This window comes from Rousettus aegyptiacus, unplaced genomic scaffold, assembly GCF_014176215.1.
Source record: "Rousettus aegyptiacus isolate mRouAeg1 unplaced genomic scaffold, mRouAeg1.p scaffold_m13_p_3, whole genome shotgun sequence".
Lineage (NCBI taxonomy): Eukaryota > Metazoa > Chordata > Mammalia > Chiroptera > Pteropodidae > Rousettus > Rousettus aegyptiacus.
The window spans coordinates 97,744,378-97,771,461 of record NW_023416306.1 but is presented as its reverse complement, the minus strand read 5'-3'; the positions used below and the strand labels follow the sequence as shown (position 1 = coordinate 97,771,461).

The 27,084-nt window shown below is 39.3% G+C and overlaps 1 protein-coding gene and 1 long non-coding RNA gene across 9 annotated transcripts in view; one reads left to right on the top strand and one right to left on the bottom strand.

The window, feature by feature from the left end:
* Positions 1-27,084, top strand: part of NPAS3 (neuronal PAS domain protein 3) — an 802,977-nt gene that overhangs the window by 710,423 nt on the left and 65,470 nt on the right. The window lies entirely within an intron of this gene.
* The window catches only part of LOC107499460, a 141,784-nt gene continuing 133,374 nt past the window's right edge, over positions 18,675-27,084 (bottom strand). Inside the window, exon 3 of the long non-coding RNA XR_001594256.2 lies at positions 18,675-18,748. This is a non-coding gene — a long non-coding RNA (uncharacterized LOC107499460). The remainder of the gene's footprint in view (positions 18,749-27,084) is intronic.

The following is a 27,084-nucleotide window of genomic DNA, read 5'->3' as shown; positions in this document are numbered from 1 at the left end:
TGTGGTTAAGACATTATTTTACTTCTCCACGACAATGGAGTGTATTTAAAAAAAAAAAACACTCAAATATAAAAATAAAAAGAAATTCATGCATAAAGCATGATGCCCTGAAGCATATTAGATCTGTTTATCTCTTTGTTTAAAATGAATGCTACTTGGTATAGTTTACATAACATGGCAGGGATCAGCTTGATAAAGTGTTTATATCACCTGGGAAACACACTGGCTCATTTCCTCAACACCTTTCCACATGACTAGCTTGCCAGCAAGTATAATAGCAAACAAAGTTTTAATAGGTCAAGAGCAGAGTAACTGCTCACATTAACAGGAGGGAGACAGGGGCTTGACGTGCACCAAGGCTAATAACTGACACTTTCAGCACGCATTTTTGAATGCTGCTTAATGGGGAGTTTAGAAGGAAAGGCTTTTATAAAATCCTGAGATTACTTACAAGCTTTGGATAGAAAGAAGAGGGAAAGTGGAGCAGCATCGCTGTGCTCACACACTTGAAAACATGGGTGCACTTTAAGGCAGGTGGCTCATAAACCATTTCTTCATCACCTGTCTCCTTTATCAACTCACAGTTAACTGTTATTAAGTTTAAGGATTAACTGCATCTCTTCCATTTTCTTTAAAGCTGCCCAAACTAAAAGAGACTCTCTTTTATTTGTTGTCTAAGCGAAGCTGCTACTTAGGGTTCATTTTTGTCATATCACATCAGTTTTGCTGAAAGCTGCAACAAGACAGATAAACACATGATCTATCTTGGAATCTTTTTATTGCCTACCAGGAGAGGGAAAAAAAGGGGGAGGTTGAACATCCTTTCTTCCTTTCTTCCTTTCTTTGCAGCTTTGTCTTCCTAAGGTGGTATGATTATTTATGAAGTTAACAGCATCTACAGAGTTCATAGATTCCTTTTTATCCCCCAGAAGCACACACAATAATATGTTTTAATAAAGTTTTGCAAGTGTTCAGATGAATAGCTACATTGCTAACCCGGGCTTTGCCAGCCCATAAATGGCAGAATATTGCTCAATATTGTATTTATCCTTTCCGCATTACCAAGAGGGAGGCAAAATCTTCTGCTTTATTTAAACAGAAGAATGGACAGACTTCCTTTTGTTGCAAAGTCTGTGTCTTTTGTGGGTTCACTGTAATTGAAGCCCCTTTAATAATACAGGATCTGGAGAAGCTCTGTAGAAAAAGAATTGGGAGCGCATGTGGAATGTTCCTTAGACACGACTCACTGTAGCAAATAGAAAACTTTGTCAATATGTATCCAGGCTCCTGAGGGATACAATCCGTAACTGAATCATAGGTAAATAGATGGATTAGATATGGCAGTGGCGGGAAACACGTGCTGAAAAACAAATCCACAAGAACAATTTTACAGGGCCTGCCTTCTATTTTCATAAGGAAACGAAGCCAAATAATCTGACAAGGGCGGAAATCAAATCATCTGTCAAGTTCCTCTACCTTTCATTTATCACACAGTTTAATACCGTAATGAAAAATAGCAAGTGAAAAATGAAGTGAATGACCAATGAAAAATGCATTCTCTGAGGATACAGTAATGTGTTATTAGCCTAAATCCTCCACCCCTGTACACGTAGAACTGCTAGGGGAGGCTCTGTGGTCACAGAGCCCTTTTCATTCACGTATGACAAATCCTGGGATAACATTAGCATTGCGGTTGGGAGAGCCCTCGGTATATAAAAGCTTCCCTCCTTTCTTCAGTCCTCTCGGGCTTCTGAATTTTTTAAATCTCATCTTGACATCAAAATCTGAGCTGGTACAGGGTCTCCGTACGTCAGCAGAGGCCCAGTAAGCCCATACTCGGCAAAGAAATTTAGTGGTGGAAAGAGAGAGTGGAACTGTCCTGTGTGGACTGTTCGTGACATGCCCACGACCAATCTTCACAATCGCTGGGTAAGGTAGTATGAACCCCATTTTCACAACTGAGGAAGCTGAAAATCAGAATAATAATGGCTAACATTTACTGAGCACTTTGGATGTGCCGAGCATTGTTCGAAGTACTATATTAACTTTTTTGATCATCACAATAACCCTAGGAGTGTGTACTATTCTTAAATCATATCCAGATGTGCTGGACCCGAGGCTCAGAGAAGTCAAGGAATTCACCCAAAGTTTACACACCCGGCAAGTGATAAAGCTAGATATCTGCCCTAAGCAGCAGGTTCCGGAGCCTCCTCCCCAACTACGACTGCTCAGTGCCTCTTAAGCCTAAGGACCAGGAGGGAAGTGAGAACTCACTTGGGGCAAAATGAGTGTACGGCAGCCTGTTGGTTTATTATAGGGAAAGGCTTTTATTAAGAAAATAGTTTTAGGAATAGCAATGAAATAGCTCCATTTAAATAATACCACCCATTAAAATAATATATCATTTATCCTCAATTCCTCCTGTCCAAACAGTGTAAGCTTGGAGAGGAGATAACATTTATATTACATACTTGGTACAGTCTAGCAGATTGTGGGTACTCAAATCAGTCTCTTGCTCCTAAGCCAAGATGATTAATAAGGCAGAATATATTTATTTCTGAGGAGCAGAGGAGTCGATTCTGATTTAGACAGTATGTGCTGTTGAGCTGCAAAACAAAATTGACCTCGGCATAATTAGGTTGGACACGGTGGAGCGAGGACTTGAACACAAATAGTTCTATTTTGACAAGTAGAATTCGAGAGCGGCTGGTTTCTTTTTCTCCCTCCCCCCTCCCCTTTTTTTCAAAAGGAGGATGATGATTATTTAATATTTGTTGAGTGCCAACAGTGTACTCAGTGCTGCATAAGACCTAGGAACTGGATGTTGGAAACTGCCTGAAGGGAAACGTTAGCAAATTAAAATCCGTAGAATCAGCATGAAGGCGGCTGAGGAATACCTGATTACAGGAAGACTCTCTGCACCTGTCCCATAACAGCAACAACAACAACAAAAAAAGTGATAACGGTGAGAAAGGAAACCCTGTATGGTTCAAATCGTGGCGATGCAGTCGGGCGGAAAAGCATGGTTAAAAAGAGAGAACTCCCACCCAAGTGAAGCTAATGGAAAGGAACACAGACTTGAGCAGGCAAGATGGAGAGCAGGAAAAGGAAGAATAAATTCAAAGAACTCAAAGAACAAAGACATCAAGGCAGATGATCAGCCTTCCTACAACTCCCCTATGAGAAGGAGGCCTGGAGGAAAGGCAGCCGTGGGTCAGGGTATTAGGAGCAGTCCAGGCACACTCAGAGCACAGTTAAATTATCACTCAGCCTGTGTGTTGTGGCACAGAGCACAATGTGTAAATTTCTGGCCCCAGGGGTGGTGAGGGAAAGTTCACTTTTGGTGGTGACAGTGAAGCTGCGTCCTGGGGACAGGGACATCGAAGACAGCTTCGATTGAAATTGCATTCTATTACCTCATCAGGGGCTGATGGACCTCACTTGGCAAGTCCTAGAGCAGCACCCCTGCCCCCACCCCCCCCCCCCCCAAAAAAAGCTGTCCATACACACCACATCATCTGTGATAACAGTGGTGGCACCGGCTGTAGCTCCAGAGTAGGCAGGTGTCCCGGAAGATACCCAGCCTTGGGACAGTGAGCTCAGGGCTCACCTCTCAATGAGCAAGGTGGCATTCTGGAAAGAAAGATGGCAGTTGTGGCATCAGGGCAAATTGGAGAAGACTTAGAAGCTCTGGAGTCCTTTTGAAGGAGTCCCCAAAACCATAGCTAAAAGAGATAACTGGTGCGTGTGATGCCTTCTGACTTTCGAAGGACTTTAAGATAAAGAGAGAAAAGAAAATAATCCTTGCAAGAGGCTGTTAAACTAAATTGGTAACCATGGGGCAAGTGTTAAAATTCTGTTACATCTTAAAAACTAGTTAAGAGATGGAAAGCAATAAGTAGGAAGAAAAGGCTAGGTTTCTTTCTTTTTTTTTTTTTTTTCTGCAGAAAGGTTAATTGTGGGGAGCCCAGGGAAAAATGCAGATAACAGCTTTCTTCTGTCTTAATAACAACCTGGAAGAGAAAGATGAAAAGCAAGATGGCAAAGCTGGTTGATGAAAAAGAATTATTTAAGGGTATTTGAGTCATGGGAGAGTCTGAGTCTAGAAAACACAGATACCTGGGGGGTAGGGGGAGCAGTGGTGTGGTAACCAGGAAATTTTGAAATCTCCCAGCAAGTAAAAATTCAGCTAAAGCAAGCACAGAGCAATCCATCTCAGAAAGGAGAAAGAAAAGCCTAAATCACCTGAACACGTCTCTCCAGTGCTTGGCAAAGAGGATGTGGTTGCCCAGACTGTTTCTTTTGTAGGATTAACCGAGACTAGGGCTTGGTCATTGTGGAAACTAGATGATCTGCCACTGTTAGACCTGAGCTCCTCAGTATTTCATTTTCTTCAGTTTTAAAATAAGGACAGTAAAATTGGCCTCATTTGTAGGAATACTGAGGGATCAGATGTGTTCTTGATTGAAAATTCCAAATGAGAAAGTTTTACCCCCATATATTTATTGATTGAATTAGTGGACAATTCTCCAAAACACCCAAGTGGCTTTCGTGTTCCATTCTTCTGTCTGCCTTTGGTGCATAACTGAAGCTCTTTTCTGTTCACAAAAAAGAGCAGCTTTATTTCTACAGATGGCACCAAAGCATACCCTGTGTATGTAAGTCAGTCATTGTCCCCTGGAGAAAGGTGGTTGTTCATGAATAGGAAGTTAATCAGCTTCTTATAAGATAAATTCTAGCTATTTCAAATTTAAAGGAAATACTGTCCCACCCCAAAGCCTGATGAATACTATCACAGGATGCCAGGAAGTGAATTCCTACTCTCTGCTACTTCCCACCCTCACTCTCCATCCCCCGCCATCTGGAGAACAGAGCCACCCTCTGAAAAAATAACTAGGAGGACAAGAGTTTAGGGTGACTTTGTGGCTGAATTGAATGGTGTCAGCAGTTGTAAAGGTAAGAAGGGCTGATACCATAACACCTGCAAAGGACTTTACAGTTTAAGTGCTTTCATAGCCATTATTTGTGTGCTTCTCAAAAGCATCCTATGGTGGAAGGATACTATTTTGTAGATAAGAAAACCGAGGCCCAGAAAGGTTCACTGCTGGCTAATGAACAGAAGAGCTGGAACTCCAGCTTGGCTATTCTAATGACACAAACCCATTCTCTTTCCAGTTCACTGAAAAAAAAGAGAAAGAAAATAAGCCTGTCCTTCAGGACTTAAATAGCCCCGCAGACATGTGGGATGGTTGATATTTACCACACCTGTGATTTTGGGAGACCTCTCTGCTACCCCACCTAACATACACACGCACACACACACACACGCACACACACACATGCACATGCATCCCTCACCCCAGCCCAGCCTAAAGGTAAATGGAAGTGGCAACTCTGACACACTTGTTAGCGAGAGCAAACCACTGGAGAGGTGTGTTTACACATGCAGCATCACCTTGAGGAGGTCTGTGGAGATTTTGATTTCTATTTGCACTCATTTTATGTTAGTGATTTTCATATTACATTAATCTCTGCTAATGCGAGATAGGAAGTTACTAACACAATGAGACTCGATTTAACAACTTTCGGCCTTTGCTGGCAAAGGCAAAATTTGCTAGCAGAACACCAATTCCAATCTTCAATTAAAACAGAAGATACAGGGACATCAGTAGTTCTTATATTTCAGATCCAGAGTAGAGCCAAGGTTGAGGGAAAGAAGTTTTAGATCCAAGAAGTTTGTGAATGGGGAGAGCCAGCAAGGAACCACCATTGGCCTTGAGATCTTGCTTGTGTTATTCTGAATTAAAAGAACGTAATTTGTGAATTTCATGGCTTCTTATTCACTAGACTTAGAGCTTCAGGCAAGCACGGATATTAAAGTCACCAAAATAATTGTCTAATCTCGTTCATCAGGCCAGGACAGCATTCTCCACCCCCTTTACCACGTGCTAAACAACTAGGAAATGGCTTAGCCTCACCAGGGCTTCTTGCTCCTGACCACTTTGTAAAAGTGCTAATAATGGGAGAAACACTCAGACAAGGAAGCCCTTGAAAATGAAAGAAATACGAGAGGAAAAAAAAAAAGCCCTGAGTGTGGGGCTTGGCCCCAGGAAATTCTGAGGGGTTAACGTTAACAGTAAATCTTATTTATTCTAGGCTTCCATGAGACAGTGATGGAAGCCAATTGGAAATGCTTTCGGGATCCAATAATAAGCTGGAAAAGGTCGAACATATTTTACAAACAAAATCTCCTTTTCTGTATGTACGCTATAGATATGTAATTTAGATCGTCAGGTGGCCAGCTATTCCAAAATCCAGACGTGTGGTCAAAGTGCCGAGGTTCTCAGGTCATAAGCCAGCCTTACCCCACAGAGCTCCTGGAGTATCTGCTTCAAAGTTCTGCTGGGAACACGCACATGTTTCAAACTCACCTTCATGACTGAACCCTCTCTGAGCTATTATTATTTTTCTTTTTAGTAGGCTAGGATGTATCGCTATAACATATACGTGCATGCACTGTATAATAAAACTTCCCTGATTACCTTATAACTGCACATTAAAAATTTACTAAGATAAAATTAATGTGATTTTAATAATATTGTTTTAATATACAGAATGTCAGGCGACGGGGAAAAACTATTTGGAATTCAGTGTGCAATATGCTACTTCTGCAGCACCCTCATAACAATAACTGAACTGGCAGACGAGCGTCGTCTGTTAAAATCTGTGGTACGTGCATCCCAGGGGAAATGGCTGAAGTTGGGGTCTTTTAAAATGTGACCGGACACGGCTTTTGTGACTATAACATAGAGAACTTCCCTGCGTGACAGGAAGACTGGGGCCAAATCAACATATACAGAACGTTGTTTCCTGTACACTCTTCTATGAGATTCAGCCAGAGAACATAACTTCAAAGAATCTTTTGATGGAGAAAAAATGTTTTCATTCGCCCGTTTTACGATATAGTGCTGCAGGATACTTACAGTTGATTTACTATAATGACAGGACCTGGCTGCTGTCCCAAAGGAAAAGAAATCCTACTTTTCTCCTGCCACCTGCCTGCCACATTTATTATTCCCAGCTAGTGATGTGGACAGGCAAGTGACGGGTTAAAGAGAAAGATGGTTGGAATGAGGCGAGTAGAGATCATTAGGCCCCCACCAAAGACACTTGCATAAGGCCTGTGACCCAGGGCGGGAACATTCCCATGGTCAGGTGCCTGCTTGCTTCAATCCTCAATAAAGAGAGCAGACCTCCCAGCTCTGTAGGGCTGCTGAGGGGATCTGAGGGGCCAGAGAGGAGTGACAGCCTGGCTTCCACCCCTTGGGCAAAGACTCAGCCAAGGAAGTGCCAGGACACTGTGCTGACCCACTTTGGGCCCTTCCCCTCTGTTTGTTCCCAGGCAGAAGAGATACAAAAGCATCACTATGGCGTGGGGAAAAGTTGGAGAAGCACTCTGGAAATTGACATGCAAATGAGCACTCCAAGTACTCCCCTTTGTTCTCAACACTCCCATGGCTGGGACCTGTCAGAAGACACCAATCGGAAGAGGGGCAGGGATGGGAAGGGCCTAGTGGTTTTGCAGCCAGAGTCTCCCCTTTGAGGGGTTGTTTCTCTACCATGTCCCAGTCTAAGCTGGTACAGGTAAAAACTAAACATGCACCTGCCAAATGCCCGGGAAGCCAACAGGGTTAGTTGTACCAGATCCATATTCTGAAATAGCACATATATATTTGGGTGGCCTGGTCTATGAATGATCCTAGCTGCCCACACAAGTCCTAAAATGCAAATATGCTTCATAATCTTGGGTCATGAAAGAAACCAAATATTTCAAATATGACAACGGCAACTGTCTCCACAGCACCAGCTCCTGCACCCTGAGCAGAAGTACAACTTCCTGCATTAGGATGTTCAAGTTCTAGAAAAGGTCTTAAGACAAAATCCCTCCATTACTCAATCATTATTTTTTAAATCACCACTGCCTCTGATAACCGACATGCTAAGCTCCCACCAACAGATCCCAGGGCATACTAGATACAGTGCTAAATGGAGTCAAATATTATCTTTGAAAGAGGAAGCACTGACTGGTTCATGGCCTGCACCAGGCTGCAGGACATCTCTTTGGTTTAATTTATGACAAATACTAGGATCTAAGAAAACTGGTCCATTCTTATAGTGGGTAATGCAGGCCATGTGTAAAAGGAGATGGAAGCGAGGAAGTAGGGGTGCATATGAGCACTCTGAAACCGGGGCTCTATATTAGAAAATTAGTAGATTCATTCTGATTCTAATACAAAAAATTAAAACAACAACCAAAAAAAAAAATCCTGCTTCTTTATACTATGTGTCCCTCTCATCTCACATGAGGCAGATTCTCTATGTCGTACAGGGTCATTCGCCATCATCATCTTCTCCCCCTCCCAATTATTCCAGAGCCAACACTTCCTAAAAAGTATCCACCTTCTTTCTCCCTCACAGGAGACATTCTTTGTCAGGAATATCAAGCCACAAACTCAAAGCTCTCAGGTCTGTTGCTGGATTTATCGTCTACTATCTGCTGAGGAAGATTATTTTAATTTAGTATCAACTCGATTGACTCAAAAGGAAGTTGTCATCTCATGCAAGAAGTCCAAAGGAGGGACAACCCTAAGCCTGGTTAATTCGGTGACCCAAGATCATCGAAACTAGGTTCTTTACATCTGTCTGCTCTTGCCTCCTCTGCCTATGAGTCTTGTCCTCAGCCTTGCTTCTCACTTAAGTTTGTAGCAACAGCCACATCCTCATGGCAATGTCCAGATGCAGAGAAGGAGTCTTTGCAAAATTTGGGGGGTCTCTTTTTAAATTGACACAAAACCTACCCAAAAGCCACATTCGGCAGACATCCCCCTACCTTCTCATGGTTGAACTATACCACTGCCAACACAATCATCCCTGGAGGCATTCTTAACACCTCTCTTTCTCTAATATCTCGCATTCAATCTGCCAGCAAGTCCTGTCAGTGGTTCCTTCCAAACATGCCCTGCATCTGACCAGATCTCTCCACCTTCCCCACCACCGCCTCACCCGGACGATGACAGCAGCCTCCTCAATGGTTCTCACCTCCCGTCCTTTCCCATGTAGTCTCTCAGTGCAAGAGCTCGATCTTGCTTCAGCTCTGCTAAAAACTTCCATATGGCTTTTCTCATCATAGTCAAAGGAAAATCCAAAGTTTTTCAAGGCTGACTCCTCGCTATGCCCACAGCACCTGTTTTATCATCTCTCTGCATTCATTCTTATCACTCTTCTTCCCAGACTCTGCTCTAGCCACACGGGCCTCCCTGCCATTTCTTCCACACATGACGCACATTTCTACCTCCAGGCCTTGGTACAGGTTGTTTCTTCTTCCTGGAACAGTATTCCGCCAGCTATCCAGATTACTTCAAGTCAGTAATCAGGTGCCACCTTCTTATTTTAAAAAAAAATAAATAAGTTGTTCCTTATTTAAAATTGCAGCTTTTTTTTCTCTCTTTCTACATCCCCAACGTTCACCTTGTCTGGTTCTTCTCCATAACATTTCCTACCATCTAGCATACTATATAGTTTATTTATCTTGTCTTTTTTTTCAACGTCAGAACTTAAAACAGTGACTGGCACCAGTAGAAACTCATTAAATACTTGTTGTGTGACTAAATTCTGAAGCCAGTTGTGAGCAACTAGACCCAGAATGGCTTTAACCAATTGTGATTCATGCCTGGGGCTGAGCTTGCTTCTGAAGAAAGTAGCTGGAGGGGATCACATATATGGCAGCTGAAGGAAACTGGACTTTAGGTGGCAAACACACCAGAGAATATACAGATGTCAAGTGATAATGTACACCTGAAAATTATATAATTGTATTAACCAATGTTACCCCAATAAACTTAATTAAAATTTAAGAAAATAATTTATTTTTAAAAAGTAGCTGGGCAGAGGGAGATATGGGCCTTTGGGAAAGATAAATGGTGTAGGGGGATGGGATATTTATAAGGAAAAAAAAGGAAGACAGGAAGAGTTTTGGGAACTCTTAACAGTGTTGACTACACATTTCGTGACTGATTTCCCTTTAAAAGCAAGAGAGAATTATCACACTTATCCTCTCAAAAAAAATAACTTGTTTGATTGAATCCATTTTTTTTTTTTTTTACACATTTTGACTATCTCACTTTGGAGGTGCATCTTACAATCAGTGCTATGTTATAATCCTGTAACTGAGAGTACTTTTTTTCTGAGTGCTTTATAAAAGGATGGGGTACCTTAAAATGGATGATTTCTTAGAGTCAATGAAATCTTAGTATCCCTTGAAATATGGTACGCTTCTGAAATATGAAGCAATATCAAGGAAGAAAAAAATGTTATCATCTTTGTCCATAGACACATAAGCAGGCCATTATTAAATAAACCAGTTTGGAAATCTCTCATGATCTCCAGCAACACTGGACGTTCTCTTGTTCTCTTGCCTTCCTATTAGGAAGCTTTGATTTAAGATAATGTCTGAGCAGAGACGTTTCCTTCAGCAGTGTCATTTGACCCAGATTGTATGTTTTTATAGCCTGAGCCAATTAGTTAAAGTGACTTTGACTATAATAGGGACCTGTGACATTCCTCAATATTATTGCATTAGTCACCCTGGAACGGTTTCTGGCTTGTGTTTGTGATCTGGCTCTGATTGTGCCTTTCTCATCCTGGTGTTTATATGATTGGTTGCTGTCCTATGAAATAATGACCTTTGCGTCCTTGAAATTAAACCCGCTCTGATTTTCTTTATTTCTATAAGTCCCTGGCACAGTGTAAATCACCTGTATCATTCTGATTACTAATCAAGTTTTTTTTTTTCAAACTTTTTAATCTATATTAACCAAATGAGGGTTGGCCTACGAGTCAGCTTAGATTTTGCTCTCGACTCTATTCCTGGGAAATGGAGTAAACCTGGGCACATCATTTACCTTCCTCTGCTCTCGATTTTCTTGCTAAACATGGGAAGATTGTTCTAGATCATCCAGCTCTTGAAGTCTGTGCTGGAATGGGCTTGTGGGGCCAGACCCAATGTATGTTTACCCTGGGCTACAGTTCCAGCCTCCATCCCAAGGCTGCATTGGAAGAGGGCTAGACCTCATCAAGTGCACTAATTTATCTATGAAATAGTTAGATAAGCACTGACTGTGAGCTCCTTGAGGGCAAAGACAATATGCCTCATTGATCTTTGTAACCCATCACTAGACAGACACTTCTTGAAAGTAGGGACAATATTGTAATTCATTTCTCTATCCCCAGTGCCTCACAGAGTGTGAGTACCCCATATGAATTTGTTGAATGAATAAACAACTGAAATGTGGTACTCCAGCTACTATTTCCCTTTAGCTTTGATGGGAACCAGTTTCTCTTTCCTTCCATGACTTGTTTCTGTGTTCTTCCCTCTCACATTTTTTCTTGTTTTTCCTTCCACACTTCTAGTTTTGTGTTTCTTTTTTTTTTTTTCCTCATTGGTATCATGTCATTTTTCATTAGTGTAAGTCCTACTATTTTCTTTGTGGTAAATATACGTGACATAAAAGGTACCATTTGGCCATTTTTAGGTATACAGTTCAGTAGCATTAAGTACATTCGCACTGTACAACCATCGCCACCATCCATCTCCAGAACTTTTTCGTCATTCTGAAATGAAACTTTATACCCATTAAACAACAGCTTTCTATCTGCCCCTCCCTCAAGCCTCTGGCAACCACTGTTGTACTTTTAGAGTCTATGAATTTGCCTATTCTAAGTACCTTATACAACTGGAATTCTACTCTCTTTTTATAACTTGGAGATTTTTCCCCTGCTCCATCTGACCCTTCTTTTTCTTTACTTTTTGTTTTTGTCAGTTCTTACAGCTGTCTTCTCCTTGCATTGGCTCCTTTTCTCTGCCCTTCTATGCATTCTTAGTTGCCATCAGCTGCAGAGCAATTCCTGTACATTTTCTTACTTCTTATATTCATACATAATAGTTATATTTTAATTCATTCTTTTATAAAGTTGTGTCATATTTAAATGTGTTACAAAACATTTTAAGGGCAAAAATGTGACTCTAAAATTTTTGAAAGCAGGTTTCTGGAAAGGGCTAGCTCACAAAATGACAGCACTAGAAGGCACTGAATAGAGAGGAGAAAGAACAGAGTTATGTGGTTAGGAGCAGTTTGCCAGAGAAACCATTGTTTCTGTTTGAAAACCATTGTAGGATTTACATAAGCTCACTGGATGCCATATAACCTAAGCATACTCTGGCATCTTTTTTCTAATCATACACACACACACACACACACACACACACACACACACACACACGCACGCACATATATATACATGTACATGTATCTCACAAAGAGAGAAAAATCAGTTTCCTCAGTGACAAAAGATAGGAAAGAGTCCTAGAGTAACAAAGACATATTGATTCCTCCTCTCTTATCAGGTGCAAGTTAGGCACTCTAGTTATTGATGTTCAATACCAACTTTTTCCTAAAATCTGAACTGTTCATAGCAGACTGAAATAGAATATTTTGGGGAAATTGTGAAGAGCATAAGCACCAATTTTTCAAACACAAACATAAGTACATAGAGAAAGATATTACTATAGAATAACAAAATATGTTTCATAAAATCTGGAAAACAAAGTAAAAACTTAAATTATTCCAAATTTCTACTCCGCTTTTGCCAGCATTCTCAAGTGTTTCTTTCCATGCACCAGGACTCTTTGAAATATATTGGAGCAGAGATGAAAGAAAGTTAAAGATTTTTAAGTAAATTACAATAAATAAATCTAGGGTCAGTTTAAGCCATGATATATAAGCAATAGTGGGTGTTCTAGAGTGCATGGTCATGGACAATGGATCCTCCTTAAAATGGAAAAAATTAAAGTGCTTCTCTCAAAGAGTGTTGTGACAACTAAATCAAATGTGTATGTTAATCACCTGATATTAATCCTAATTCTCTGTACATCGAAGCTGGGACGCACAGAATAGAACAGCTGTTAGGAAAATTTGGCCTATCATCCAACATATGGATTTAAAATTATAACATTGCAAATTTGGGGATATTGGCTTTGGTTTTGGTTATACTTATTTTTTTTAATATCCAAATATGTTAATTCATACTTTTTTACATTTTCTAAGCTTGGGGAAAGCACAGGACATTCGCACATGCAACCCAGAAGCAGCAGCTGGTTTGCACGCTCAAACCTGTGATGTGGTTATAAGAATAGCATTTCTGTTCCTTCCAGTCTTCTTTCCCCCTTGTTTTCTCAGTGTTCCTAGGTCCCTGTGATGTTGTCTCATCTGTATAATTTTGTGTTTTACTCATCCCTCTTAGTCCTTTGTTCCTACATTTTCAGCCTTCTATCTCTAGTTTCTTTGTTACTACCCCACATCTTTCTTCTTCCTCATTTTTATCCCCTGTTTAATTCTCTACTCTTTTTATTTTGCATTTGCACTTTTTTTATATGCATTTATTCAGTGCCACTTTTTAGTAAAACCAGTGACTACGATTTTCTTACCATCTTGTAGTCAAGTTCATGATACCTATCCATTCCTGAAATTTATCGGCCTAGAAATATTTTATCCAAAGTCATGTTGATGATAATAGCACGACCAGGAATGTTAGTGAATATATGAATCTTGAGAATAAAATAGTAACATGTCTACAGGCAGTTTTTTTTCAAATATTAATCATATTCACATTTGATATAGTATTTCATTACCAAGTACCTCATAAGCACTCAATAAATGTTTGCTGCTCAAACTTAACTTACATTAATCAAAGCTTTCCCTTATATGATTTTGATTCTCCCAACAACCTCTAGACATTAGGCAAGACGTGTGATATTGTGCCCTTCATAGGGATAAGGGAATGGATGGTAGAAAGAGATATGATTGACTCATGACTCTAGAGCTGTTTGGTTGCTAAGCCAAGCCTAGATCTCAGACTTCCTAATTCCAAGCATATGGCCCACTCCTGTGTCATGTTTGTGGCCATTGTTCTGCCCAGTGCTACCACTGTTGTTATTCTAGGACAGTATCTCCTGCTCTGGGGTCCTGGGGCACTTCTGAGCATTACCATTCTTTTCTGCTCCTTGATGTACGTAGTAATCCTAAAAATAGATGTTGGGAACCAACCTGCAGAGCTATTAGCAACACCAACTACAACTATAAAAGCTAACATTTACTGAGTGCTCATTAGTGCCAAGTTATGTGATGTACATGGATTAAGTTCATTTTTTCCAGAATACATGGCAATTTAAAGTGACTATAATAGAATTCTCTAAATATAGATACAAATTCTGTCTTACCAAACATTACCAAACTGTTTTACAGAGAAAATGTATCTGCCCATATGAAGGGAAAAGAAAAAGAAGCAAAGTCTTGAGATTAAATTGAAATCAAAGTGGAACCAAGGAATCTGGTCTCCAAGTCCTTTTCTCCTCTGCAACGAGTCACCAATCTATATCATTCATCTTGCTGATGGAATAGTCCCAAACCAGCACTGAGCTACTGACATGAGAGAAGCAGATCTTTAAATTTAAGATTGTCTCTCTGTCCTCAATTCTAAAGGTCTTCTTTCCATGGAGAGGTACTATTTGTCCTCGAGGTATCTATAAGACCTTCCTATATGACTGTGTTAATTACTGAGACAGTGTCAGCAGATCATGGCAGAATTGGGGGATGTTATAATAAGAGAAAAATAAAGAAATCTCATGTCTAGGAAGAAGAAACACTAGTGTGGAAATCATATCAATTGGGGGAGGGAAAGGAGAACCTCATCGCCATATATAAATCCCAAAGAAAAGAAGGTAGTCATTACAATAATAATTATTACTACTAAAATGAAAAGAGAAAAGCTTATTCTAAGTTCACTGAAAAGTTTCCCCTCAGTCTTAAGTGATTCTCTATTAGAGCTTCTCAGGAGTGCAAGCCTATAATTTTAATTATATCTTGGCATTCTCATAAAGCAAATAGGCTGCTCAGGCAGTATTTATTACCTGTTAGGAAGAATACTTATGAATATGCTGCAGTGATGGGCAACGGGCATTTTCAAGGATGGAAGGGGTGAGTTGGAATACACGTAGGAGGAAAGTTGCTCATTAAGGGAAGGTTTGTTATCCAGGAATATATAATTAAGGTAAAAGTCCCAGCTTCTGTGACAGCCAACACTCGGGCAGTTGTTTGATTCCTGCAGGGGTCAGGGATCAGCTCCTGCTACAAGATGTAGCCACATTAGTGTGTTAGTGAACAGTTAGAAAGTAAATTACAGCTGCCTTTCTCGAGCACATTATTGTCGGTCTTCATTGTTTTGTTTTTACTGTACATCAGCAGGACTGTGGCTTCTGAAGACTTTGTGTGACAGGTTAGGCATTTTATCCTTTGAGTAAACAGTAATCATGGTGTGAAGAAAGTGGGGCATTGGAGAATTTTTCCTATTCTTTGAGAATTCCACTCTTCCTTTTTAGTTTGCTCCAAGGGCTCATTGGGGATACATATATTAAGCCCTTTAAATAGTTCATAATAAATCTTTGTCTCAGGCTGATTCTGACAGTTTTTTAAAGAGTCTTTTAAGAGAGAATCCTCAATCATTTGTTAATCCATGGGGTGATCTTTAGACTTCAGGAAAAAAATAACAGCCAGGGCTCTTGGGTAGTGAATATACAATGTACGAAAAAAATATATAAATATGGAAAATCCCAAGAATATCACCTTACTAGGATTTCCTACACATTCTGTGTATATCTAAATGCTTTCTTTCTTCCTCAACAAACCAAAAATAGAAGAAAAATAATTGTCATAATAATGAGGATTTTTGTTGATAATTTTATGTTTTCGGACTTATATGCATCTCCTAAAGTGTTAGACTTCAAATCACATAAGAGAGAATATTCATTTTAAAGCAAGCTAATTCTCTTGGTGGAAAGATAATTTTTTTTCTTTGCCCTTGTTTCCCCTTTAAGACTACTTCTGTCTTCCCCTAAAACACTTCTATGCAAACTGACTGCTATTTTACCTGGTTGGGGAGAGGCATTTCATTTTTAAAGAAAGGATTGTAGATATTGGTTATTAGTATCAACAGAAAAACTTTAGAGAGCAAGACAAAGCTTTCAGAATAAAGACCTTTCTATGTTAGCTCCTACCTTAGAAATAAGCTAGTTTGTAAAGTGTAATCGATATTCATAACTTCAAAATATAGCATGATTTTAGCACCAAAAATAATATACAGCACTAAACAGAAGAAAGTAAAAGCAATATTATCTCTCATGTAAAAAATTAATATTAGTAATCATTATAGTACCTGGACATTATTTGTGCAATGAATGGAAAATATTCTAATGTCTCTCTAGGGAAGAAAAAAAGTGCCTGATCTCAAGTGTTTTCCATATAAAACATTTACTTACTTGGATGTATATAGTTCTACTTGTAACTGAAATTAAGGAGGAAACTAAGAAACGCAGGCCATGGCTTTGGGTAAAACATGAGGGAAACAGTGACACGGGCATTTTCTCCATGTTTATGATCTGAACCTTTATGTCATTTCTAAAATGTATCTTCTCAAGCTATTGAAAAATACCAAGAACTTTACTAATGAAATGCAAATGGAGTTTGTTAGAAATAAATGCAATAATAAAATGGAGAAATGGGCAAAGGATAGCCTACTGTTATAGATGGAGTCATTCTCACCTTAGGTCAAATAATTGAAGACCCAGAACAAGGGCGACCATAAATACCTGGGGGCCCTGCAGTCGAGAGGATTAACCACAAAACAATTATGACAAATGCAGTGGGAGCGTTCAGCCACCAGGCAACAAGGAATACGTGGTGTCAGTTTTTAAAAGAATTATTTGGCTTTATAGAATATACAATTCAGACCTAGAAGCCATCTGATATAATGCTAAAAGTATTGATGTTAAAAATATCAAGTACATCATTAGAAAGCTGTGTGTGAATCAGGGAAAGGGGCAGTAATTATATCGACGAATTCGCTTTGTACCCGGTTTGAGAAAAGGCTGCTTCTACCCTGTTTTTGCCATCACCATTAGCAATAGCTTTTATCTTTTTAAATAGAAGGAAATAGGGTAATTCCATAGCAAGGATAATTGCAAACAATGTAAATGAAATAAAAAATGACTGCTTTTTTTTTTTTATCCCCACCACTTGGGAAGATTATACATAGACTTGAGAAAAATATACAAATGACCTAATGTCAAGTTCAGATATGGAAATGATGCCTACACATATATCAGCTGACCAAGATCACATGATGAAGTCCTGTCGTCCTCACAGTAAACCAAGGCTACTTTTGGCAAAAGATTAAAGGACTGTTTAGGTACTGAAATGGAGCAGTGGTCACTGAAACTTATTGGATCAAAGGAGAAAGGAACATTTTCTTAATTAAAGATATCAAAAATGGATATTTGTTAGCAAAATAACAGGTATGGATAATTATTAGGTTACCTCCCATTTCTGGCTTCTCTAAATGATTGCAAAGTATGAATAATGTTACTAAGAATATTCTCCAATAAATAGCCCTCAACATTTTATTGATGATGGGTTTAATATAATACTGCTAAATGAAAACATTTTGAAAAATAACCACTTCAAGATGTGCTGGAAAAGAGCCATAATAAAACAAGCAAATTCTAGCTGCCCAGCCAAATTCTTCCTATATGATAAAAAATAATAAATTAACAGAAGATATTTACTCAGGAGACAGTTGTGGAGACCTGCCAACCCAGTCCCTCCATCCCAGGACACACACGCTCACACAGAAAAATTAAAGTTGGCCATTAATACCTCATATCTGAGAAGGCAAATTTGAAAAAGCCACATGATCACACCAACATTCATTTGGATTTTCATTTATTGCTTAATTCTCTAACACTGCAATGAGAAACTGTTCCAGCCATTCAGAACTGTTTCTCTGTCCAACAAAAGTATCTCAAGTCAATCTTCTAATCTGCTTGTCTCTTTATTCCATAACCACATGACTTCTTTCATGAAAAACCCTTCCTCAGAGCCACAAAGAGTCCTCATTCCCCTAGGAGCAAGGTTGCCAGATTGAACAAATAAAAACACAGGATTCCCAGTTAAATTTGAAATTTATATGAATATTTGGGTCATACTAAAAAAAAAAAAAAAAAGCTGTTTATCTGAAAAACAAATTTAACAAGGTGTCTTATATTTTAAATCCTAATTTGCAACAAACTCTGCTATAGCCACCACTGTTTCCACAAACCCCACCTCTACCTCTTCACCCTCACTGAAACGTCTCCCTTGGAGACTACTGCTCTTGAAACTCTGTTAATAGAGGCCATGGGTTCCTATGCTTCTGACTCTCCCAGCATGAAAGAAAAGTAGGCATCAGAGTGCACTGCCACTGCTACTTCCAAACCATTTCCCCCAACATCATCCCTTAAAACTTCTTTTTACAAAAAGAAATAGCATTCATTACTTGTTCTCGGTGCCATTGTGTGTAAGCACCCACATCACCAACCAACCTTTCTCAATGGCTTTGACTCACGTTCTGTCGTCTTCCTGTGCAGCAGTGTCCTCAAGGATACGGATGCCAGAATGAGAGCTTCCAGGATGGGTATTTCACACACACATCTTTAACTGCCAAAGTTCAAAAAACTCATCCTTCGACTTACCTTTAGCCGCTCATTGGCGTGATCGTACCTTGACCTTTAACTGTGCTTCGTTTCTAAGATGCCAAATATCTGTCAAAAAAAATTGGAGAAAAACTTTCTAAGGTACAAGAGCAATGGAACAAATTACAAAGGAGAAAATGTATACACTTAACCTATATAAATATTTTTTAAAGCTTATGTATGTCAGTGAACATTATAAACAGAAGTAAATAGCAAACAAATGAGGAAACATTTGCAAGAAAGATGCAAAGATAATATCCTTAATATAGTATTTATATATTTTTCAAATTGATAAGAAAACACTAAAAACCCAGTTGGAAAATAGTCTGACAACTGAAAAAATAATCAAACAGCCAGTAAATACGTGTTAAAACATTATTCAACTTCATTAGAAATAAAAATGTAAATTAAAAACACATGAGATGTTTCTACATGTTGCCTTCTAGGCAGACTCCAAAAAAGATTCTTCTCTGTATTTTCTGCTAATTAAAACCTTTATATCAAATAAAAACAAATGTTTTAAGATGGCAATCAATATGAACACCATTAAACATTGCTGATATACAAGTAAACTGATAAAGAACAACTTTTCTGGAAATCAGTTTGTACATATTAGCTTTTTTAAAAAGTTCATGCTCTTTGACCTAGTGATACTCTTTCTATATATCCACTCTAAGAAATAATAAGTTGAAGGAAGATTAATTTTAGAGAAACTCATCGCTATGCAGTGGAACATTACATAGCCAGGAAAACTGTGTTTGAAAATGATATACCAATATGGGCAAATGCAGATATTGTAATTTAAAAAAAAAAAAAAAAAGCTTATTGGCAACTAAGGTCAATAGAGCCCCCCACATCCTTCTATTCCCCAAACAGTGTCTAATAAGAGTACAACTATTATCACACAATGAGCTATGACTTTTTCAACAATAAAAATGTGGGAGTCAAAGATATAATCCCAATTTTGACATAAATATGTAAATAGTAAATAAGAATGCAACAAAACATTAATGTTAGTCGTGACTGTATATAGCTGGGTGATAAGTTTACTAGGGATTTTTTTTTTCCTCCTTATACTTTTTTACATTTTCTAAACTTTCTGTGAACACAGAAAAAAAATGGAAAGAAAAACTTGTTTAAAAGCAATATTCTTGCAAATCATTCTCTGAGCAAAGCCCCCTTATTGGCTGCCTCACGCATGTCACCACACCCTCCCCTGTCACCCTTTCCTATTTTCCGCTCATCATTCTGTCAGTTTTCACTTGCTTGTTTCTTAACCCTTTAGGATCCCTCACTCTATGACTTTTATTCTCATTGTACCAACTCAGCTCCTTAGAAAACCTCACTATCTTGAGCATTGCTTGGAAAAACCACAAAGCCATTGTTATTTGGGTACACTAGAAAATTAGTGCTCTTAAATTTAAGCCATGCAACCTCTAGCCACCGTTCAATCTTATTACTTTCTATTGATTCTCGTTGCCTTGCTCACATGGGCTGCTCTGTAGCTTTTTTCACTCTCAAAATCCTTTCCTTCGCTCACTTCCTTTATCTCAGCAAATGACCTTTACTCTATTAAGATTAAGTTGTTCAACACCATTCTCTTCACACTCTTCTCTCTTTCTCCTTTTCTTTCTCCTCCTCTCCTTTTTTTTCCTCTCGTCTTTTTTTTTCTTCCCCCAAATTCAGAGGCTCATTTCCCTTTCTCTGTTACTAATTAAATATTTCTTAACATTTAAATTCTTCAATTAGCATTTCCAACATAGACAACTTTAACCTCTTGATCAGTAAACATACTCAAGGTTTCTTTACTTTCATCACCAAAATTCACCAAAGACAAAGTATTTCATTTACTGACTCAATCTTTATCCTTTTGTACTGAAGCTGTTCTCTCTGGGAATCCCCCCAAAGAATTTACCACACCAATGGGTGTATTTGGGAAGCATTGGACACGCTGGACAATTCTGTCCATTAATGCTTCCTTTAGTTTCCTATATGTTAGAGTAAGTGATATACTAAAGACAAGTAATTTATTTTTGGACAAAAGATCAAAGGATAAACACCAGAAAAAAAAAATACACTTTAAAAATGGGCAGAGGACCTGAATCGCCATTTCTCCAAAGAGGACATATAGATGGCCTACAGATATATGAAAAGATGCTCAACATTACTGATCATCAGGTAAATGCAAATCAAAATCACAATGAGATTATCACCTCACACCTGTTAGAATGGCTATAATCAATGAATCAACAAATAAATGCTGGAGAGGGTGTGGAGAAAAGGGAATCCTCATTCACTGTTAATGGGATTGTAAATTGGTGCAGCCACTATGGAAAACAGTATGGAGATTACTTTAAAAATTTAAAGTAGAACTACTGTATGATCCAGCAATGCCATTTCTGGGTATTTATTTGAATGCAAAACAAACACTAACTTGAAAAGATATATGCACACTGTGAATATGCGACAGTGAAGATATGAAAGCAACTTGGGTTTTCATCAATAAATGAATGGATAAAGAAGATATGATATATATCTACACACACACACACACACACACACACACACACACACTGAAATATTACTCAGCAATAGGAATGAAATCTTGCCATTTGGTATAATATAGATGGACCTGGAGGGTATGGTGCTGAGTGAAATAAATCAGAGAAAGACAAATACCATACAATTTCCTGATATGTGGAATCTAAAAAAAAAGCAAAAGAATACACAAAACGAAATAGAAACAGACCTATAGATAATAGGAAACAAGGTGAAGATTGCCGAAGGGGAGGAAGGGGAGGAAAGTAGATCATGCCTTCACTAAACACATGCACACATGCACACACACATGCATGCACACACAACCTCCTGTCTAATCTGTAGTAGTGCAGGGGAGAACTGTTTTAATAACTTAAAATGTCCAAAACATTGTTCAAAAGCTCAAAGTATAACATTTCTAGAATTTTTTTTAGCATCAATTGATATCTATCCAAATAATAGTTTTCTATAAAGACTTTTACCAAACTGGAGTCCACCAGTTGCAACACAAATTGTGAGCATGGAGGTGTGTGTGGTATCTTCATCCAGACATCCACATGACTTAGTCCCCTCTCTAATGCCTCTCATCAGAGAGGACCCCATGACAATCCAACCAAAATGTAGCCGTCTTCCCTCTCTAACCCGACTCTGCATCACTCTTCTTTAGAGCATTATCGGCTACTAGAAATGGTTATATGTTTTTCCCTTCCTCCAAAATCTAAGCACTGCTGTACGTGGTCCCAGCTCATCGTAGGTACTCATCAAGTATTTAAATAACTAAACGAAGACTAAGCGAGCTATAATAAAACATGGGATGTGTGCTTACATGTACTACTTAAAACACTCGTATTGTCTTTTAGGGTCATGTGCTGAGGAAGGACAAGAAGTTCCAGGGACAGGCAGAGGGTGGGCCTTTAAAAATTTGAAAGGTGCGCCCTCAGATCACTCTGCACATGGAGAGTGATACTCTGTGTGTCAATGGTTTGAATCACTGCCTGATTTTTCACCCAGCACCGCATAACTGTTTCTCATCACAGGGCATTGTCGTAGTTAGCCACAGAGCTGTAAAGCAGTGAAAAGGCAAAATGCATGTGTGTGTCTGCAAGTGCCTCTATAACAAGACTCCTCTATATAACTCCTTTTTAAAATATAGTATGTCGACAGCATCCGCGACTGAGATGGAGATTTGGCCAGAATGCTAAGAAAATAAACATGGCGGTTCAACTAGATACTGGCGACCAGTTACTGCCCATGGATAGGCTGCACGGAAGATTCATGTATATAAAATAGTATATTAAAGCAAACTTACAAAAGCAAAGAGCAATCATTGCAACCATAATTTTTTCTTCCTCTTTGGGATTCTAATTTTAAAAGCATTAAAGAAGACAGCTGCTCATGCTGTGATATGCGCTAAACAGCCTGAAGGATGGAAAAAAATATATTTGTAGCTCATAATAACTATTGACCTTTCTGATATACAATGTTCCCTGTGTTAGCTATTCGGTTCTATCAACAGTGAAGATTGAACATGACTTTTTAATAGAAAACATGGGGTTTTGAGCTGCCTTCACAGAGGTGTTTATGTATTGTTATTTTGTTTTGTACTACAAAGACTATGCCTGATGCCCTTTGTCTGACATCATGTTTGTCGTTAAAAAAGAAAAGAAAAAGAAATGGAAAGAAAGGAAGGAAGGAAATAAAAGAAGAAAACGGAAAAGGGAGGGAAAGCCTCAATGTCATTGAGTATGTTTTATATGAGGAATTGGCTTGTAACCACTTTATAGTCATGATAAAAGCATTGCCACACTCGATCCCATACGCAATACTCGTAATGGAATCCAAGCAGTGTCCCGGGACGACATGCTATATTTTTCTCCCAGAGCAGATCCCTCAAGTGGCAACATTTATAGGGAGTCTCCAAGAAGATTTAAAACACTCTCTGGCAGTATTCATATGACATGTTCTTTAGAGTGCACAGCCTGCCACATAATGGGTCACACTGGATGTCATGTACTCTCAAAGGCTATCTTTACAATACTCAGTTTTTCCCCCTTGAACTTTCCTGTTGCTGAGGAGTTGTGTATAGAAACACCCACTGGTAGCAGCTTGACTCTGACACTGTGTATATTTCCCCAGAGTGGTATCATCCAAACACCAACTGCGGAGCAGCAGGCGGCAGCTGAACACTCTCCTCTCCCTCAGGGGACAGCCGTACCAAGTAGCAACCCCTGCCAGGCGCAGGAGACCTGAAAGGCAACCTTATGCATTATGATTCTCACCCGAGGCAGGTGGATATTGCCGGGGAGTTTGTGCTGACAGGTGGCATGGGTTGACAGATTTTTTTTTTTTTGGTGGATTATTTTTAATGTTACTTTGAAAGAAGTTTATTGCATCACTATTGAACCACAGTTATTTTCACAGCTATGCTCTAGAGTTTCAATTAATGCTTCACAAGTTTCTAAACAAAGCTGAAGACTCACAACTGAGTGGGAGCAGGAATTAGCCCTAATGAGATTTAAATAAGTTTGGCTTTTTTTGTGGCACTCCAGGGCAAGCCCTGAAGCAGATAGAGGCTGACTGCTGAGCCAGAGAGCAATGGCTGAAGCTGCATGTGCGTGACATCCCAAGGGTGGGAGAACTCGTGTCCACAGAGAATGGTGGGCGCTGCCTCGCTACCAGGGGCCAAGGGTCCAGTCTAGTCTACTAAGGGCCATTACTCCCTTCAATGTTGCTCTGGCACATGGCAGAAGACAGGCTAGTGGGATGAAAACCAACTCTCAAAAGACAGAGAACAAAGTATCCTCTAATTCTGGGAAAAATTAGGCCAATCCTCTTTTAACTACCAAACCCACTGGTCCATGACTCTCAAAATAACGCTTTGCAGAAAACGCTTCCTTAGAGACGAATACAAGGAGAAGACATAATGATTCCCTCTCCTCAAAAAAGAAAAAAAAACTTCTTGGACAAGATGTTTGGTGTGAAAGAATGGCAAATAATTCTTCTTAAAAGAAAGAGTCTGAATGTTACTTTATTCGACATGCAGACCAAGTCCCTACTTACATAAAACACAATCCTAGGAACTTGGGGAGGATGAAGGAGCTGGAGAAAAGCAGAGACTAGATACAAGAAAAGACAAGCAAGATATTAGGCCTGCCTTTCAAGATCTCACAATCTCGTAGATAACACCGCTGATAGCACCTTTTGCAAATTGCACATTTTAAAAAATCAATTGAGCAGTTACTTTGAAAACACAGACCCTGCTTACAAAAATCAGCATCGCAGGTCATTTCCCTGCATATGTGAACTCTCCAGGTATTGATGCTCTGGGCAGCACACTCCTCTCGAGCACATGAGTTTTACACACATATGTGACTGTCACATATCAAAATGAGGCTATTACTTTTCCAAAGAGTTCTACATGGATGTTATATAAGTTATCTATTATTGCATAACAACTTACTCCAAATATTGACAGCTTAAGAAAAAAAAAAATATTTCATGTTCCTACAGGTCAAGAATTCAGTAGCAGCTTATCTGAGTAGTTCTAGCTCAGGATCTCTGATGAGATTTCAGTGGCAATGTCGGTCAGAGCACAGTCAGCCGAAGGCTTGACAGTGGCAGGAGGGCCTACTTCTACGCTCCGACGTTTAACTGTCGTAGGGAGCCTCAGTTCCTCACCACACTGGCCTCTCAGGACATGGGTAGCGAATGGCCCAGGAGAAAGCAACGAGGAAGCCACTCTGCCTGTTATGACTAAGGCATACACTGCCAGTTCCACCATGTGCCACCAAGTCTAGCCCACATTCCAGAGGAGAGAAAGCTGTTGCCACCTTTTGAAGAATTTTGGGTGTTTTTAAATTAGCACGAACATCATCCTGGATAAACATAAAATCTGCTAGGACAATTTGTGTGAGAAGAGATTTATTTTCATGCTTGGCCTACTATTGAGAAACTAAGTGGGGAAGATCTTATGAAGGTCAATGTTTAATAAATATTAGTTATTGAGTAGATTAATGTTATAAATGTGTGTGTGTGTGTGTGTGTGTGTGTAAAGAGAAAATAGTGCCCTCATGATTGGTTCTTCTAGAAAATTTTAACTGGGAGTGACACATGACTTGCTCATATTTCAGTGGCCACAGAAAACGATATGACCAAGCCACTAACTTCCAAGTGGCTAAGGAAGTACAGGAAAACTTGTCAGAAAAGAAACAACCTGTCATGCACTTGACACATGCTCATTCTAAAGTCCCAAAACACATCAATAGCTAACTAAGCTAACAGCATATACCAATGAAACAATTTGGCATTAGGAAGATAATCGCAAAATGAAATAACAACTCCTACCTCCTTTCACAAAAGTCATTTTGGTTATTTTCACTTTGGTTTGTCCTGTGTGTGCAGAACATCTGAAAAGGGAAAGATTCATTTAGGCAATGGAGTTGGAAAAGAGTATATTTAAATTCATATCTTAGTGACTTTATCCAACTCCACTTCTCCTGTAAAAGGACAAGTACTTTGTTCACAATTGAGGAGTAACAAAGTTATCTCAAACTTATTTTTTTCTTTCTTATCCCTCACACGTCAGGATTTGGTAGCGGTTGGAGAGTCTTGACAGTAGAATTGCACTGAAAGCATGTGGAGGGTACTAAAAAAAAAAAAAAAAAAAAAAGCCCTCTTTATGCTTTGGTCTCATATACTTGCAGAGACCCTGGGAAGAATACTGCAAGTGTTCAGAATGGACCCGGCCCTAGGATTGGCCGGTCAGAACTGGAAGGTCTTCAGCCACCTCCCGCTCCCCCCACCTTCCCTGCTACCTCCTGCTGATAAAGAAGCAGCAACTACAATACCAGTTAGGAAATCATAAACAGATGTGGAATAATGCAGATATGATTTCACATTATGGTGGCATTTGCCAACATAAAAATTATTACAACATTTGCTATAAATTGTTCTGTAAATTTTACAAAATATGCAAAAACTGACATTTCAAGAGCTGAGATAATTTAGATTTATTAAAAAGTTGAGGCCCTTGAGATTCAGCAAAGAAAGTATATTTCTTTATCTAGCTTTTAGTTGCATGGGTCTTTGTTTTTGTTTTTCAGCTCCTTGTTTATAATTCATAGGTCAAAACTGGCCACATCTGAGCTTTGACCACTTCATTCCATTTTACCCATAAATTTCTCCTGTGTCTCAGACAGCAGATATAACTTCTCTGAATCCCAAATTTCTTATCAGAGCATGCAGCAATCATGGCCTTCTCAGAAAGTTGACAGAAAAGCATTTGATATCTAGAAAATCCTCTAAAATGCTTCTTTGACATAGACTGGTTCCCACTGTCTTTATAGAACACCAGTCCTAAGGATAATATCCTTACTACTCTATTCTCTCTTCACAACCCACATCCCAACACACACACACACACACACACACACCCCTTCTTTAGTCAGTGTCACAGTTGCCACACATCACCAGGCCATGCTCCTCCCTTGGCTCTCTCCCAACAGAACCTTCATGAAAATCGCGCTTCTCACCTGAGACGCTCAGAAAGCTTTTCTAAAGCTGCAGCTCTCATCTGTCACATGCAGAGAGTAACGTCTTTGTACATGAGAGAAGCCATCGTCAGAGCCAGGAGTGTATCCGCTAGCCCTTGAGGACACGTAGCCATGGCACGTGTGTAGTGTACTAGGAAAGTTTGCTATACATCCCTTTGATAGGGACAGCGTGGCACATTATTTCTGCCCCTTTCTCAGAACTAGAAAGTCATATGGCATTAAAAGAGAAATCTTCATCAGAAGTCAAACTTTTTTCTAAGTTGCTTCCTCTCCTTCTCCCCAACGCCCCATACCCCCATGCTCTCGAAATAAAGC